This window comes from Neofelis nebulosa, chromosome 8 (genome assembly GCF_028018385.1).
Source record: "Neofelis nebulosa isolate mNeoNeb1 chromosome 8, mNeoNeb1.pri, whole genome shotgun sequence".
In the NCBI taxonomy this organism is placed as follows: domain Eukaryota; kingdom Metazoa; phylum Chordata; class Mammalia; order Carnivora; family Felidae; genus Neofelis; species Neofelis nebulosa.
Genome location: NC_080789.1, coordinates 41,606,319 through 41,621,779, shown reverse-complemented (window position 1 = coordinate 41,621,779; position 15,461 = coordinate 41,606,319). Strand labels below are relative to the sequence as shown.

At 36.8% G+C, this 15,461-nt stretch overlaps 1 long non-coding RNA gene across 1 annotated transcript in view; it reads left to right on the top strand.

Moving 5' to 3' along the window:
* Positions 1-15,461, top strand: part of LOC131519177 (uncharacterized) — a 167,342-nt gene that overhangs the window by 93,194 nt on the left and 58,687 nt on the right. Inside the window, exon 2 of the long non-coding RNA XR_009265511.1 lies at positions 1,085-1,265. This is a non-coding gene — a long non-coding RNA (uncharacterized LOC131519177). The remainder of the gene's footprint in view (positions 1-1,084; positions 1,266-15,461) is intronic.

Genomic DNA, 15,461 nt, shown 5'->3' with positions numbered 1-15,461 from the left:
TACAATATAAGCTCCATTAAGTAGGAATATTTTGCTATTTTCTTTACTGCTGTATCTTCAACACCCAGAACGTTGCCTGGCACAGTAGGTACTCAATATTTTTTTGTTAAATGAATGCATGAACTAATATGTACGTAAAGATATCAAAAATAAGTACAGAAAAAATTAATAGTTGTCTCTAGTTTCTGTGACTATGGATGTTTTTTCTTTATATTTTCTGTATTTTCTAAATTATTAAAAATAAGTATATATGATTTATTTCATAAAAATAAAACTTTATTTAACAAAAAATTGTTTTCACTAGACATAGGCATTTCAGGGTTTTTTTCCTGCTCATTTTAGTATTATTGAGATTGTCCATTTATCAGTAATCATGATTTTTGTCCTAGCATAGGATCTATAGGGAAAAGATGGTTCAAAAAAGAAGGCAAGTGGGTCAAGAGGAGAATGTTGATAAGCTGAGAGTTGAGAATTGAGTCTGGGTATAACAGCCAGAATCTAGGGACACACTGAACACAAAAACTGAGACTCACAACCCAGAAATCCATTTCATAAGTCTCTGTATGAATCTGAGCAAACTTCATTTTTTCAAATCATCCTTTATTTCACTTTTAAGACATTTTAATGAATTATTTTATTATACCTATACATTTAAAAAATATTCATTAATTTTGAGAGAGAGAGAGAGAGAGAGAGAGAGAGAGAGAGAACAAGCACTGAGAGGGGCAGTGAGAGAGAAGAGAGAGAACTCCAAGCAGGCTCCATGCTATCAGCGGGGAGCCGACTCAAGGCTTGACCCCACAAACCATGAGATCATGACCTGAGCTGAAATCAAGAGTCAGATGCTTAATCAGCTGAACCAACCCAGGTGCCCCTTATTGTACCTATACATTTATGATAAAGGTATGTTAAAGAATCGGATAAATAAACCTTGGTTAAGAAGTGTCATTGTTCTCTACGGTACCAGTCAGTATGCTGATACAATCATAGCATTCATGATACTAGTAGTATGGTTGGGTGTTTGGCAGATTATTAAACACCTTTCTGAGGAGCTGGAGTAATTGCATGAAGTTTCTCTCCCTAGAGTGAATGATAGCTTCAAGACTAAAATGACCACGAAAAAAGAAGATGCTGGCTATGCAGCATGGAAGAAAGCCATTGGATGATGTGTTTCCTCCATTCACCTATCCCACTTTTTCTTTCCATTTTCACCTCAATTGGAAGATTGGAGAGGCTGAGCAGTAAATTCTGAGTCCCAGCACCAGGTAAGTTTTTCTAAGAGGAAAGTAGTTTATCTTGCTCCATATGAGTTTCTTGTGACTCACAGCCTGTACCAGGACTATGGATGAAGGTAATATAACTTAGGAGTTAAGAACATGGTGACTTGGAGTAAGATGAATTTGATTTGAATTGCAGCTCTTCCACTTACTAACAATATTGCCTTGTTAAGTAACTAACTTTTCTGAACCTTACTGTTACCATTTTTAAATGGAAAAAAAAAACAAGAATTAAATGAGATGTCTTTTAAAGAGTGTTCAGTATTGGATCACTATTGAGCACTTAACAAATTGAGCTGGTACTCTTGGTACTACTAATACTATCATTAAAATTTTCATAATACTTGTTTAGTTAACTAGTAGGCAGGCTGGCATGCTGGACTTCTGGAAAATGAAGAGAGGGAGAACTTGCAAAAAATAATTAAAAACTATTATGCCTAAGATTCTCAGCTTTCTACTAAATGATGGCTGTTGATTGCATTGTCATTTTGAAATATAACATCAGAGCATTACTGTATAGATACTACAGTGTCATAAAATTTGGTACATCTTGACCTTAAATAGTGCTACACTGGCTCAAGGTATTCTTTGACACTTATAGCATGCAATACCATTCCTGAATCCCAACCAGGGTGATCAAATCTACATATTTTATTTTTTCAAGAATAAAAATACCACCAAAAAAACTTAGAGCACCACTGGTTGGAGGATCTAGAAATTTCCCCTGATAAGCATGTAAAACATAAAATTCAGTGGATGGGCAGCAGAGAGTTATGAAACACCAACATAGACTGTGAAAAAATAATATCAGGGGAAGGCTAGCTGATTCATATGACACATTTGCTTTTTATCAAGATTTCCTCCGATTAAGTATATGGTGATGATTATTGTAAACATCCATTTGATATTGAAACAGCTGTTGGCATCCTGAAGGAACCAGCCATCGCTCCCTCCACACTGTGCCTTTCCTGCCCTACTGCTCTGTTTTGTTTTTGAATCTAGACTCATTACATTAATAGCTCAAAACCTTCTCAGGCGTGTTAAAAATAGATTGTAAGAGAATTGAAAGCAGTGTTTTCCTCCTCCCTCCCACTCCTTTTCTCAACTGTAATATAATGGCACTCCTCAGAAACAGTCCACGGAAATCAGGATTTTCTCAGCGGCTTGTGTGGGAAATGGAGACTATTGTGAGCAAGCGTTGCAGCCCACTGCTTGTCAGGAAGTGGTTTTTAGAACCATTAAACGAACACCTTCCATTGTCTACAGAGGTTTAAAGTCCAATGAAATCTCCTTATTTCTATTTCTAAACCAACTAGGTGACGGTTAATACATTTAACCCTTTCCATTCCAGAGTCTCAGGTTTATTGAAGGCTTTTTCTCTCAGTGATTTTTAACCTTTTTGGATTCCTGGACTCCTCTGAGAATCCAGTGGGATAGTTCACTCCTGTGTTCATTTTGCAGGGGATCTTTGTTCTTCCCCTGTTCCCACCCCTCATGTGGAGTTGTTCTGTAGCCCATCTGAGAAATTAATGATCAAGGGAAAAACTCGAAAGAAGAGAAAGCAAGACTCTCCCTTCTCCCACGGCAATCCATTGCATGTTTCTCATTTTTCTCTGCAAATTTACTTTTAAAAAAAGGGGGGGGGGGCTGAGCTCTACTGACAATAATTTTAAAAGCTATTAATCATTTTTATAGTCTCATTTATTAAAGTGATAGTTTATAGGCTTAATTTTTCCCTACCATAATAAAACTACAAAATGAACATAAAGGTGTATACAAAAGAGTTAGGCCAAGAGGGTAGAGAAGGAATAGGCTATGTTTAACCTGGGCATTACTGTTGTTGCACTCTCTAAACATTTGAAGGGCATTTGTGGAGATGTAGCAGCCACTTAATTATCATTTTATCTTGCTTCGGAAGGAATTTGCAGAAGAAGGTTGTTTTCTTTTTGAAACGTGTTTTGATTATATTTAAGATCCTAAGATTTTGGTGTTTAACAATGGAATTGGCTGACTTAGAAGATGAGGAGTTGGCTGTCATGGGCATATTCAAGACAAGGATGTCGCAGTATCTGACAGGAGTATTATAAAAAGCATTTCTGTTTTCTGTGGCTAGATAACCTCTACGGCACATTTACATCAGAAATTCTACGAAGAATTCTACCAAGAATTTAAGTGGTCCATAGAAAGAAAATTTTTGAGATGTCTTTTCTTTCATTTTCTTTTTCCCTGTGGAAGTACACCCAAGAGAATGGTTTTAATTAGTGCTGAGATGGAGTTTCGGCTTTCCAGTATCACTTATTTTCTGTGTGGCCTTGGATATCTATATCTGTGATGCTCTTCCATGAGAACTATGGCCTCTTTTACAATATCTTGAACATAAAAAAAAAATGTCCTATTATCCACTGGGAATTGATTGCTGTCGTTTAGGGACAATGAAACCGTAGTCTGACATTCAAGGAAAGAGTACGTTTGAATTAACTGTCTTATCAAGAACTTTCTGTCATTTTTTTCCTCAAGCATGTTCATTAACTACTATTTGAGAGTTTATACTTAAAATTTTGCTTTTCTCATCTAAGACCGTATTATCTGCTGTTATTTGTGTTGAATGTATAAGCTGTGAATTGCCAGATTGAGAAAATGTGATAACATTTAACATCCAGTATTATTTTTCAAACGGACTCCTTGTGACAAAGGCTCTGCACAGTCTGTGATTCCTTATACTGAAATTTTCTGACAGCCCTAACTTTGGCATATGTATTAGTCAGCTCAGGCTGGCATTACAAAATACTATAGAGTGGGTGGTTTAAACAATATCAATTTATTTTCTCACAGTTCTGGAGGCTAGAAGTCTGAGATCAGGGCGTTAGCATGGTCAGGTTATGGTGAGAGCTCTCTTCCTGGATTCCAGATGTCCCCCTTCTCACTGTGCCTTCCCATGGCCTTTCCATAATGCATGTGTATGGAGAAAGAGAAAGCGAGAATTTTCCTCTTATGTCTTCAGTCCTACCAGATGAGGGTTTCACCTTTATGACCTCATTTAGCCTTAATCATCTCCTAAAAGCCCCATCTCCAAGTACGGTCACATTGGTGTTAGGGCTTCAACACAGAAATTTGGGGAAGACACAATTCACTCCATAGTAGTATAGCATATGTTTGTTCTGGACCCTGTGCAGACTTTCAGATACATATAAATGAAAGAATGGGAAAGAATTTCATTATAACATGATCTTACCTGTGATCTACTCTTGTGACATGGACTACATAAAATATCCAATATAATTAGGATAGTTAAAAGTGTGTGTGTGTGTGTGTGTGTGTGTGTGTGTGTGTGTGTGTAAGAGAGACAGAGTCAATAAGAATTTTGAAACTATTTGCTAAGTACAGTATATAGTCAGGGATGATAATAGCTTTCCTCCCCTATAATAACAAACAAATACCAGAAAGATATTTACTTTGCCCTCAGGGGGTTGGAATTTAATTGAGGACCTAAGAACTAAAAACCATCCAAATGAAAAGTACATTAAAAAGAAAAGCTCATATATGTTAAGTACTGAGTAACTGGATCAGAAAAGAAGTACAGTTAATGTTCAGAGATTCATTGTGATGTGAGAAGATGAGAGAAGATTCTGATATCAGAGGATGTACGACATCAGATGACATAAGTGGAGAAGGAAGTTTAGGATATGGGGGTGGGGGGATCAGAGAAGTTTCCTTAGAAGAGATGATGGCTCTCATCTAAGGAAAAAATTGGGGTAAGGGGAAGAGCATTTCAAGCAGAGGGCACAGCACTAAAAAAGAGCACACTCAGTGTGTGTGTGAAACCACAAGCAGTTACCATAACTGGATGTGGAGGGTGAGGCACAGGGCAGAGAGAGAAGAGGTAGACTAGCTGCTCGGAGGTCATATCACTAAGGACTCTATGGCCATAATTGACTCTACAGATCAACATTGCCCCTTTCCTTTCTGTTATCCCTGGGTAGTTCATACTGGCCTTCTCTGTCACAGGGATTATGGCAACAACTTCCTCTTCTAACCTCTCTCTCATCTCCCCTCCACCCTGCTTAGAGAGCTTTCTAAAAGACAGATCTGATTTTGTCCTTTCACTGCTTAAATCCCTGGAACAAACTTACATTCCCTAGGCCCTGCCTACTGCTTCGCTTTCAATTCTTGCCAGATTCTTCCCATAACAGTCAGCTTTCTGTCCTAGCCATACCAAAAAGCCTGCGATTTTGTCTTGTCCAACCCTTGGTTATGTTGCCACCACTGCCTGGAATGGCCTCCATACCTACCTCCTTTTAACCCCCAGTTCAGAGCTCACCCTCTCCATGATGGCATTCCCAACCCCCTTTGCCCCCAGGTGGATCTGGCCATACTCTTTTGTATGCCTAACTTTATCCATAGGTGCAAATACTATTATTGCAGCTTAGTATGGAGATGGATACAAGAGATGTTGAGAAAGTCAAATCAACAAGATTCAGTCAGAGAATGGATGTGGAGGGAGGAAAGATTTGGAGTCTGGAATCACTTCTGGGTTTCTTTCAGAATTAGAATATTGTATGTCATAGAGAATATAGAGCGAAGGATTTGGAGAAGCAAAGACAATGATTTCCATTTTGGTGAGGTTACATTCATGTTGCCTGTGGAGATCCAAGGTGAGATGAGCTACAGATCATCAGATATATGTGCCTGGAATGCAGGAAAAAGATCTGGAGGTACACATTTGGGAATCAATACATAGGCAGCAGGTAAATCTTTAGGCATGAATGAGATTATTCAAGGTGAGACTATAGCGTGAAAGGGGAAGAGGGAAGTGGATGTGTGGTGACTGAGAAAGAAAGTAGGGTGGAAAATTGCACCATATCATTCTTCTTCCATTTTCCCCATCATTTTGGCCCCTGGGACCACAAAGATAACAGTGCAACTTAATAAAAGCTCTATAAACAGAAAAGATATGTTTGCTATTCAGGCCCTTAGGCCACTCCAAGGTAAGTGAAATGGTGAATCTTAGAAACCTCCCTGTGATCTATCCTGACAATGACAATGGGGAAATCTCTCTAACCTCATCATATGTGATTGTGTGTAATACCAGTGTATGTATAATTGTGTGTAATACCAGTACAGTTATAATTCAATATTAAAAAAATTAGTTATATTAAAATAGGACTTTGAGTTTTGGAGCACTTCTGGTTATTAAAACTTAATGCCTTAAATAATTTAGAAACTACTGAACAGGAATATCTCTGAATGTGATTCTTAGATATAGCAATTTCTTTTTCCAAGTTAAAATGTGAACAAACACATAGTACATCTTACAGCAAGAGAAAAGTTAAGAGTGGACATATTATTCAAAAGATTATCTGTTTTCTTTACCAAGAAGAAAGAAATACCTTTTTAGTCACAGGAAGAGAGAGTATAGGGAATGCATGATCATAATGTATAGATGAATTATGACAAATGAAGGTGATAGGAGAATTCCCTTGAGTCAGGTGTGTGGTGAGTTAAATCATGCAAGCTATCTGTGATGGTTGACACATGATTTGGTGCAGGCATTTCTTAGTACTAATATTTTTCATGCTCCCTCACACTTATTCAAACACTGCAGAACTTCCTTACCAGCAATAAGAGGAGTTTTTAGCTTGCTAGAGTACTATATTTCACTCGGTACTGATCAATAAAAACAGTACCATTTTCCGCATCTGAGATGTGAAAGCTGATCTCCCTTGTCTAAGGCCCCGGGCAGGGGCCTACTTTTCTACAATGGGTCAATGAACAGGCGGGAGAGAGGGAGGAGGCCGCAGCTTCTCAGCTAGAACAGTTAAATCAATCTTGGCAAATCAAGTAACATGCCTCAACCAGGCTACTCTTATCTCCATGTGGTCAATTAGAGAAAAATCTCATGAGGAAAGAGAAGAAAAAAAAAGAATGATGTAATTTCTTTTCTACCCTCCTTGGCATGATTCATATGAATATTCATTATTACACATGGGAGGTATATATATTATCAGATCTGGGCTTAAATATAGAGGCACCTTTGTAAGGAAAGAATAATTCAACATAAACTTTGTATTTGTCTTAAGGAGGCATGAAATATTCAGAGCTCATATAAATTTGGGACATAGGCATATGCCACACTGTTTTCAAATGTTTATTTTCTGCTCTATTCCCATAATTGTCTAATTTTGGCAGTAACTATTTTTGACTTAAAGTGAAAACATGCTTTTGATACAAGTAAGAAAATTATGTGCAGTAACTTCAAGTTAATTTTATAATAAGAAATATGTATTAGCATTAGGTAATATAATTAATTTTTATGATTTCATTTTTTAACTAGAAGTCTTTAAGAAGGCTATGCTTTTGTCTTCATTGCACTACTTAGTTATTTTTATAAAAACAAAGATTTTCCACGTCACATTTTCAAATGTCTTAGGAAAAGAAATTTTCAAAAGGATTTTAAAGCATTGACAAATATGTGGCAAATTTTATTTTAAGCATATTTTTAAAATATCTATTTTACTGATGAATAAATAGGAGATATTTAAATGACATTTCAAAGTTAGACTAGAACTAGAAAGAAAACTGGGACATACTTTTAAGTTCTTTTTAACCCTGACCTATCCTACTACAGACCTATATGTGAGCTCTGCTTGGATGTCTAGTGTCTCTATTTTATATGTTACAAGTGGAACCTATCATTATTTTCTCCCAAACCTACTCCTTCACTACTCTTCTTCATCTTGGACTGTGGTATTACCATTCATCCAATAACTTAGGCCAAAATCTTGGATTCATCTTTTATTTTCCTTCCTTCATTTATCCATCTTTCAGCAAATCCTGTTAGTTCTACTTCTAAATATGTAAATAGAATTTTTTGATATTCCATTACATTCAACCTAGTGTAGGGCACCAACACCTCTCATTGAGATCATTGCAGTAACCTCCAAATGTCAAGTGTGTGCTAAGTTCAATAATTCAAGCTATCTCATTGTTATTTTTGCCCTTCTACAATCTATTTTCCACTCAGTGGCCAAGTAGTATTTCCTGAAACAAACAAACTCAGAACCGATCACTGATCCATGTAAAAGTCTCTGCCTTTAGAAGAAGTCTTCTTAACCTGGCCTATACACCCTGCATGATCTGTCCTCTGCTTTTCCCCTCTAGCTCTGTCTCTTCTATTCTCCCAGTAGTACAAGTACTTTCTTTTTTTAAAAATTTTTTAAGTTTATTTATTATTTTGATACAAAGATAGAGTGTAAGTGGAGAGGCAGAGACAGCAGGAGAGAGAGAGAATTCCAAGCAGGCGCTGCATTGACAGGGGCCCGAACTCATCAATCACGAGATCATGACCTGACCCAAGTTGGACACTTAACCAACTGAGCCACCCGGGCACCCCAGACAAGTGCTTTCTGATTTGCTCACCACTTTATCCATGGCAGAGTTCTGAGCATGAGAGTAGACAGTCAATACGTTTGTCAAATGCATGAACAAATATTTTATATATTTTTCTGAGCCTAAATGAAGTTCTCCTAAGGCTTTGGTGCTGAGCAGAGCTCAGATTAAATCCTTACATGGGTGTTCATTTGAGATTTTGGTATCAATAATCACTGAATGAAAGCTTAGGGCAGTCAGGGTTTGCTTTGCAACCTGTGCTACGCCCCTTCCTTGACATTTCCTGTAGACTTAGCTACACCTGGGCTCTGAGATCAATCCTGAGTTAAGATAGGAGTGATTCAAGGGCCTGGCAGGTGACTCAACTTGACGGTTCCTTCCTATCAGTCCCACTATGACTTTGTGAATTTCTGCCTTATTTCTAAGCCCAGGTTCATATCTTGATCCTTGTTTTGTTACTGGATTTTAGCCTATTTTCTTCTGCTTCAACAACTGCTCAGTAACCCCCTTTTTCCAATTCCAGGATCAAACTATACTAATGTCCACTTGAGTTGACCTGTATTCAACATTGTACCATATTGGAATCATCATAGATCTCTTCTAAAACTGATTTAGGATCCTAGCTGAGTTCCCATAGTACCAAAGCCATCCAGAAGAGAATGAGTGAACAGTCATAATGTTGAAACTAAGCCTTTAGAAAACACCCAAAGCTATTTATGCATAAATCATGTGAAATCTCTTTTTTTTTTTTTTTTTTTTTAATTTTTTTTTCAACGTTTTTTTTTTATTTATTTTTGGGACAGAGAGAGACAGAGCATGAACGGGGGAGGGTCAGAGAGAGAGGGAGACACAGAATCTGAAACAGGCTCCAGGCTCTGAGCTGTCAGCCCAGAGCCCGACGCGGGGCTCGAACTCACGGACAGCGAGATCGTGACCTGGCTGAAGTCGGACGCCCAACCGACTGCGCCACCCAGGCGCCCCTCATGTGAAATCTCTTACATGCAATTAAAAAACAATTACAACAAAATCCCATGGTGTTCAGTATTTGCATAGTTCCAAAATAGTCCTATTTCCTTTAAAGAGAAAAACCTGAGTGGGGAAAGCTACATGGTAATATATTTATTCCATATGTAATCATTAACAATATTTCACTATAGCCCATTTTTGGGTAAGTTGTCAATACCTCAGGATCTCCAAATTAAGGGGATTAAAAAGAAACTGATTCTAGTGAAGGTGTATGGCCTACAAAAAGCTGATGTAGGAAACAAATTAACTTATTTTCAGAGCTAATCCTTTTAAGCTTGAAGGAAAACCTACCTCACATTTCTTAATCAGTATCTTCTGTAAAGCTTCTTCCCTGACAGAGATAGGAATTTGGGAAGGGATAAAGTGAGCTGTCCTTTCCAACACTACAGTTAAGATTTTCATCTTGCTAGGGTCTGCAAAGCACTCTCAAACTCAGCAGGAAAATATTGAAGTTAAGTTTTGCTATCCCTTCTGATTTTATCAGATTTTCATGCCACAGGGAACAGTGAACAAGCTAGAGAGGCAGAGATAAATGAAAATTCCCTTTGGTGAAGGGAAAAAGCAATCACTACTAGTGTAGTTTTTATATTTTTCTGCTGATGACAAAAGGTAATGGTTTAGTACTTTGTAGGTAACTATTGTGTCATAAGGGAAACATGCTATTTAATTTACTTGTAGATAAAGTGTAAATTAATAAATTATAAATGAATCTCTTTTTATCAACTATTGAATATTATATAACCCTATCATTTTAAGTTTTTATCCCTCTTTTTCTTGAGGAAAAGAATAAGAACCCCAAGAAATAACCCTTTGGTGCTTGTATTATCTGCTTGGGCTGTCGTAACAAAATGCTATAGACTAGGCAGCTTAAACAACAGGAACTTATTTGTCACAGTTCTGGTGACTGGAGGTCCAAGATCAAGGTGCCAGCTGGGTCAATGTTTGGTTAGTGAGAACCGTCTCTTTGGGTTGCAGACAGATACCTTCTTGATGTGTCTTCATATGGTGGTTCTTTAGTATATGCAGGTGGAGAGAAAGACATAAAACAAGCTCTCTGGTATTTCTTCTTATAAGGGCACCAATCCCATCATGAGGGCCCCACTCTTATGACCTCATCTAAATCTAGTTACCTACAAAAGACATATCCCAAATATTGTCACATTGGGGGTTGGGGCCTCAATATATGAGTTTAAAGAGGGACACAATTCAGTCCAGAGCATTCAAACCCTAGACCCCCAAAATGCATGTCCTTCTCACATGCAAAATATATTCATTCCATATCCACAGCCCTTAAAGTCCTAATTTATTTCAGCATTAGTTTTAAAGTCCAGAGTCTCATCTAAATATCATCTGAATCAGTTATGGATGAAACCTGAGGTATGATTCATCCTAAGGCAAAATTCCTCACCAGTTGTGAATCTGTGAAACTAGACAAGTTATGTGCTTCCAAAATACACTGGTGAGACAGGCATAGGATAGACATTCCTGTTTTGAAAGAAAGAAACAGGAAAGAAGAAGGGACTGGGTTCCAAGCAAATCCAACACCTAGCAAGACAAATTTCATTGGATCTTAAGGCTTGAGAGTAATCCTCTTTGGCTTGAAGTCCCACCTTCCAGGCCCACTGGGTTGGCAGGGTCACCCCCATGTCTCTGCAGGATGACCCTGCTCCTTTCACATTCTCATTTTCAGTAGTGTGTTCCTCATTTTCATTTGTGTCTTGACAAGAATCACCCTTAACATCCATGATTCTAGCATGTGCCTCAAAACTCCTCCAATCACTATCATCCAGTCCCAAAGCTGCCTCCACATGGTTAGGTATTGTTACAGCAGTACTTTTTTACATAAAATAATTTTATGAGACCTTTTGATAATGACACCTGGGAAGTTACAGTCATCAAGATGATTTTAGAAAATCTACTATTTGTACATACCCAGAGCCAAATGAACATTGCAAGAATAAAATTAATCCAAACCTGAAAAAATATTATGGATTTCAAATAAAGTATTTTTATCCAAATAATAGGATCTGTGCCTACAGAATGATGTAAAATTGGGACCACTACTATTTTATTTCCTTGTTGATTAGCATTTAAAAATCAAATTTATATGTGCACATAGTTAAATGAGTCAATTAATCCTATAAGATTTATTAAGGTAAGCAAAGACTTCATTTCCCCCCTTATATTTGGGGGAAGCTGATTATGTTAATAGATTATAACAGTTGATAAAAGAAGGCAGAGCTAATTAACTCCTGTTTTGCTTCTATTTTCTCTAACATAAACAATGGTTTTAAAATGGGAACGTACTTATTAAATAACATGAAAAATATAATCTATTGTAGGTTAAGATGCAAAGAGAAAATAACAGCCTACTTTAGATGAATTCAAGTGTTAAAGCCTTAACAGTTATATCTAAGGATGCTGAAGAAACTTTTTATGTTCATTTCAGAATTCTTTGAAATTCCATGTAACCACCGAAAAGGGGAGAGTGAGAGAATGAGAAATATGGAGAAAGAGTATGTCTATGATAGGTAAATGTCCTAATTTTTTTTAAAGAGGGAAATGCCTGGTTAAATTCTTAAGAGGATTTTCCAAATTCATGAGCATTTAGAAGAAAATGAGTGGTCACTAAAAGCCAGTCTGATTTTTCTCTCTGTGGATTCCCAGAATATACAGTGTATAGGGGAATATAGTTAGTAGCATTGCTTTATTTTCTCTGCTCTGCTCAAAACTCTAGCTGCCAACATCCCTTCAGCTTCATCCAAGGACTTCTCAAGAAATCTCTTTTCAATAAGTTTGGAAACACATGGTATAGTGATGATACAGGTAGGCTTCAGTAAACCATTTGAAAACATCAGAATGTCTTTGTGAATAATATGGAGAAATATAGGCTGAATGATAGCACAGTGCAGTGATCTTGTGGTTATGTGAGCAGTCATACTTTCTTCCTCCCTTCCTCACCTATAAAAAGGTATCAACCACCAAGAGAACTGAGTGAATCACAACTGTTGAGATTTCAGGCATCAAGGAGGAAATGGGGAGACTTTTTTTGCAAGGCTATTGTTGGCATCCCCTCAAATAATATCAAGTTGGCAACTTCTTGGTTATAGTTTCTGAGGACAGTATCCCTTGAGTAAATATCTTGAAAGCCACAAAATGAGCTTTGCAAAGAATGAGAAAAGCAAAACAAAGGAGTGTTTCATATTTAAGATTTAAATCTCTGTTCTTGGACCTGTGCCTAGTTCTAGCAAAACAGCAATATCTATCCAACAAATCTCATACAGACTATCTACAGAAATGTTGATTTTCAAATTGAATTATAAATACATAATTGAAAAACTACTTTATTCTTCTTATACTTCTTTTTAAAAAGCTCTTTAAAAAGTTAAATGTGCTTTATAAGTGTCATCTCAGAAAACTTCTCATTTTAACCATGGAAGATAGATTTATTTTATTATAATATTTTTACAAATGGAAAATAGAACATTGCAAAATATGTGAGTTGACCAAGATGACTAAATGAAAAAAACTGGCATAGGATCAACATTTCTCCTCTTCTTTTCTTGTGTAAATCTCACTAACCTTTTTTTCTTAATGAAAGTTTTCCTTAACAAATATTTATCCAGGGGACACTGGCATACAAAATGCTTTTTCATTGTGATATATTGCTATATTTATGGAAGTCTTGCGTCTATGCTCTGACAATTTTCAAAGAGGAGAAAAAGCAGTTTGGTTCACTATTTAGGGTGTTACTGCTTGGTTGTGCAGTTTTAATAAATCCTACCGTGTTGTGGTTCAGCTTTATTTAGTTTTGTGCTCACCCAAACTCTTGAGAATAAACCAAATGGCTCTCTCTCTCTAGTGCTGTTTTAGCTCTGCGCCTTGAATGGAAATTAAATGCAAATGCTTTCATTGCACTATCCCCTTGTTAATTTATCACATGTTTAAACACAGCAACATATTGGAAAACCTTGTTATTTCGTAATCTTCAGATTCTTTGCACAATGATATTAAGAACAGAATAATGAGTAAAGATAAGCCGATGGGAAGCACATGTCTACAGGGCAACTGGCAGCAGTCCCACAGCCATTAGTCTGTGGTATCTGGTGAAACTGCTAGAGTCAGCTTGCACTCCAACTGCATGACAGAGCAAAAAAGAAGGAAGAAAAATATCCCTGAAATTAAAGGAGGTGAGCCTTGAAAGCACCACTTTCAAGCCTTAATTATGCTCTCAAATAGTTTATTCTCTCTTTTAAAATGTATGGTCTGATAAAACTCATGCTCTGCAGCAGATTTTTAGTTAAAAGTTAATAAGGGATGATGATGATGGTGATGATGATGATGATGATGATGATGATGATGATTTTAGTAATGCAGTAACAATACAGAAGGCCAACTCCTAGGCAAAGATGAAATTAGAGAAATGTTTTTCAGGATGAAGAACAAGATCTTGTACTAGAGAACACCCAAAAAATATTTGTAGACTTGATTGATGGTGAATGAGAGAAGTTAAGGGAATTAAAGTGTTCCTTTGTTGTCTTGATATCTTGAAGGTAGAAATGCTAATCATAACCAAATGTTGGTGATCATGTGGGGTTAAATTCATGAGCAAGGATATGCACTCAGTGATGATTATACACCCATGGAGAAGGAGATAAAGAAAAAGTGTAGATTTTTCCTTGTCTTTCTTCTTTCTTAGTACATGTTTGTATTCAAATTTGGAGCTCCGGTTCATTAGATTTGGTTTTAAAATGTGCTTTCAAATAAGCAAACATCACCCAGTATGCATTTAGATAATATTTCACAAATGGCTATATCCTAAAGTTACTTTACTTAATATAAACCATTTTCTTGGACTTTACTCAGTCTCTGTATCTCAACAATTGTGTTTCAAGAACAGCTAGTATTGTTTTCAGCAGATTTTTTTTTAATTGGCAGAATATCGATGAGCTTCATTGCATGTTAGGTCATTTTAAAATGGCATTGCTGACCCTATCATCTATTTTTTAAAATATTGACCTCTGTGATGCCTGTCTCTCATTCTTAAAATTTGAATTTAAAATCTGGGTCAATACATAAAACAAACAATTCCTAAAGGCAGTTTTTAAAAGTGCTTTGTGCACCTAAATTCTATTTAAAATTTTGTCTCTGCTTACATACTTCTCAATACCACATTATATTCCTATTAACTGGTTGTTTCCCCAACCCCTTTCCATTACTACCTACCTACCTACCTATCTTCCTCTATTCCTTCCTTCTTCCTTTTCTTTCTTCCTTTCTTCCCTCCTGCCTGCCTTTTCCCCTTTTTTCCAACATGATGGATGGTGGTATCATCCACTGAGATGGGCAAGACTGAAAGAAAGAGTAGTCCTTGAAGGGGAAATCAAAAACTTTAGTGTAGTTGTATCATGTTTGAAATGTTTACACATCTCCATGTGAAGATGTTAACATGCAAGATATATAACATAGGAGTCCAGAGGAAGGGGTTGGCCTGTAGATATAAATTTGAAAGTCAACAGTGAACTAATATGTGTAAAGCCACAGGATTCAATACAATTATTTAAAGAGTGAGTGCAGATGATGATATGATACCTTACATGGAAAACGTGAAAGACTCCACCAAAAAACTACTAGAACTGATACATGAATTCAGGGAAGTTGCAAGATATAAAATCAATGTATAGAAATTGGTTGCATTTATATACACCAACAATGAAGCAACAGAAGGAGAAATCAAGGAATTGATCCCATTTACAATTGCACCAAACCCGT